This window comes from Pteropus vampyrus, unplaced genomic scaffold (assembly GCF_000151845.1).
Source record: "Pteropus vampyrus isolate Shadow unplaced genomic scaffold, Pvam_2.0 Scaffold38, whole genome shotgun sequence".
NCBI classification, from domain to species: Eukaryota; Metazoa; Chordata; class Mammalia; order Chiroptera; family Pteropodidae; genus Pteropus; species Pteropus vampyrus.
The window spans coordinates 8,068,588-8,072,400 of record NW_011888819.1 but is presented as its reverse complement, the minus strand read 5'-3'; the positions used below and the strand labels follow the sequence as shown (position 1 = coordinate 8,072,400).

General features: G+C 32.3%; 1 pseudogene; it reads left to right on the top strand.

The window, feature by feature from the left end:
- The first annotated feature begins 67 nt into the window (after positions 1-67).
- Positions 68-3,557, top strand: LOC111738431 (annotated as a pseudogene).
- The last annotated feature ends 256 nt before the right edge of the window (positions 3,558-3,813 follow it).

The window sequence follows — 3,813 nt, the reverse complement described above, 5'->3', positions numbered from 1 at the left end:
CATGAAATGGGATGTCGATGGCCTCTAGATATTGTGAGGATGGCCAGTTTCGTTGCTTATATTTACAATGCTCATATTAGTGACCATTTTAGAAGCTCTTAAGGTCCTAGCAAATTCTATTTTTCTTCATACTTTCTAAAACAAAGAACAAATCTTGGGAAAATTGGGTACTTGTTAAGCTGCCCTGGATCATCAATTACGGTCATGCTTCAAAAGAAGAGAGGATAGACTTTAATAAAATGTCTTACAAGTGATCTCGGTTTGGTGTTTTTTTGAAACATCTGTGGTCACTGTGTCTTTAACATTAATCTTTATGGCAGGATCTTGCTCTAGACAGACCAATATTTATATAACAATATGTTCTATAATTGAAGCAATTTTAGTATACTGTTTTAAAAGTCTGGGCATTGTTATTAAATAACTTCTTGTGGGAAAGTCTGTACTGGACATCCTTGAGCTTGGATTCTGCTAACCTTTATAATCTGTTATCTAAATAGTGCCCTGGCTATATTCAACATTTTTATAGTCTTTCTATTATATTAGATATTTTTTACAACATCAGTTTTAACTAGTTCATCTCATCTTTTTTAAGGCATGGCAAGATATGCCTACTGATAATACTTTGTCTACCTTACAGTTTTGTGGGGAAAAAATTGTAATATTTTGTGCCTTTAAAGATGTCAGTTTTCATCTACCAAATTAGCCTGTGTCTTTTCAAAAAAGGTGAAAAAGTAATGAATGACAATTTCTCTAATATGTACGCAATTCTTAATAATAATGAAGAAAACATAACTGGTGTAATTGAACAGTAAACTGGAGAAAATCTCCCAGAGAAATGGAAATCTGATAGTTTTATGAGGAAAAATATTTAAAAGGCTAATCTGTAATTCTGCTGCTAAATTAATTTGAATATCAAATGTGTCTGAAAAAGGATTCTCTTTGTGTTAAGCAGAATTTTAAGATGTCCCCTGTGACCTTTACCTCCAGGTGTTAGTACCATGATTACGTTATGCTACATGGAAAAAGAGATGTTGCAGATGTAGGTAAGATTACTAAGAACTTGCATAAAATAAAGAAATTATTCAGGTGTTGTTAATCTAATCACAGGAGGCCTTTTAAAGCAGAGAGTTTTCTCACTGCAGAAGATGAAACCAGAGGGAACTGAAGCACAAGAAGGATTTGCCATGCCATCTAAGGCTTGAAAATGGAGGAAGCGTATGGAAAAGAATTCAAGTGAAGCTAGAAAATGAAAGTGGTTCCTGGCTGACAGCTGAGAAAGGGAACAGGAACTCTAATCTTACTATGACAAAGAAACAATCCAGCCATCGACCTGAATAAGATCAAAAGAGAATTCTTCCCCAGAGCCTCCATCTAAGAACTCAGCATCTTGACTCAACATTTTGACTTTGGCCTTGTGAGAAACTAAGCAGAGACCCAGCTGAGCCTGTCTGTATTTCTCATCTACAGAAACTGTGAGATAATAAGAGGATGTTTCAAGTTTATAGAAATTTGTTACTCAACAATAGAATACAAAAATAGTCCTCAAATAATATTCTCTAAAGACAATCATCTTAAGGTTTTAAAATTTAAAACAAGAACAATTATCTCTCTTATAATTATGCCATAGTAAGTCACAAAATGACCTAAGTGTATGGTTGGTTTCTATTTCTATTAGCATTCTATTATTCTAGAGATATTTTAAATGTTGACTCCTTCACCAAGAACTAAATCCACTAATGGCAATTAAAAAATACATGAATCCTTTTTTCCTCATTGGTGAAATAAAAATTTTTCAAAAGTTTGAAATGAACTAGTATGCTAAGCCTCTTATTGGTGAATTTGCATTTTATTTGGTATTAAAACTTAAGGCAAAAAATGAATATTCACTGCTGTATGTGATAGACTATATATTTGCCCCAAATTATTTTGATTCTGCCCAACCTTGCCTTGGCTTCGTTGTGGGTTCACTGTATTTACACACACGTCATTGACTAGATATGGAACTTATTTGGCAGATGGAAAGAAGACAGAAGTGAAAGTGGGTCCAGTAGTGAAAAAAAGCTGTATGAGGCATAGACATGTTCCTCTAGTTCCTTTTGGAGCTTTTATTAGGTGCCATGAAAAAGTTGGCCTCAGGTGAATGTGGAAACTTCAGATTGAATTTTACCTTTATCCACGGTCCCTTAAGAAAGATATATGGAGGTAACTTGGACTCAAACCAAATCCTAGAATCCAGCCTACTGCAGAAGTATCCACCGGAATCCTGATGAGATCAGTTTAATCTCAACCAATATACATACCTCTAAATATGAAATAAATGCTTGTTTTTAGCCATTGATATCTTGGGAATTTTTATAATGTTGCATTATCTCAATAAGAATTTAACCAGTACAGTCTAATATCATTTATAAAATACAAAAAGTATGTGATATAATGTCTTGGGTATAGAACAGGTATTATCAATTTTCTTATTGTAACAATCATAATAATGCTGCTTTTACTAATGAGTTTGATATTGACCTAACAAAACAGCAATAACAGGTGAAGGTTCCATTTTATTTTCCATTTTGATATTAATCCCTGTTGATTTAGCTTCTTCTCAGTGATGTACAATAAAGATAATTATCTAGTATAGAATGTTTTACAACTTTTTACTACATCATTCTTATTTAAAACATAAACTTATTTCCTCTCAATTGAGATTGCTGATCTAGTCATAACCACTTTCTTTAGGAGTATATGTGTGTGTATATATATATATACATATATATATATATATATAAATATATGTATATATATATATATATTTCCTCTCAATTGAGATTGCTGATCTAGTCATAACCACTTTCTTTAGGAGTATATGTGTGTGTATATATATATATATACATATATATATATATGTATATATATATGGAAAATTATATATATACATATATATGTAAAATTATATATATACATATAGTTATAAATATACATACACACATATCTGTTTTGTCCTCAAGATAATCATGGTAAATAATTATGTAGTAAACTATCCATAAATATTGCAGGACTGAAAAAATACAACAAATAAATCAGTGACAGTGAATATAGTTTTTGACCATTAAATACCATCCTTGAAGACTGAACAGAAGCTTTCTACAGTTTGCAAAGAGTGAACGGAAAGTATAAAATTTTCACATATTACTAAGAGGAAAGGGTTAAGCAACTGAACTATAAAGTGTTTAATCTTACTACAGAGGAAGGGGCACACCAAAGAAGCTGGTTACAGAACTCATCTCCTTCTAAGAACATTATGGACAAACATACTGTTGAAAGTAATTGGTCTTGGCAGAAATATTTATTTGGCTAGGATTACTTAAAGCAAACAAACCTAGAATCTCTCGATTTGACTGCATGCTGCCCTGAAAAACATGTAAACTATATAATAATCCGGGTGTAAAATGGAAATGTTTTATGAGATAAATTGCTCCCTTCAGGTGTGCATGGCTTATGTAGAAACCTCATCTACCAACCTGAGCCAGAGAAGGGCTGAGAAGAAAGGACATGGGAGGTGAGCCAAGGAAGGCATCCCCAAACTCTCTCTGCTTCACCTGTGCAGATGACCTCTTACATACTTGAAATGACTACTAAATCTTGATGTTAGGTAATATTTCTGATTCATTTGAGTCTGTTTGATAATCCAATTTTTTTTTTTTGCATTATCTAAGTCACTTAAAATAACTAAATTTATTTACAATACTATATATTTGTAATGGTTAAGAAATGGGAAGTGGACTGGCCTCTTTGCATGTTTTTACTTTTAAACAGGTG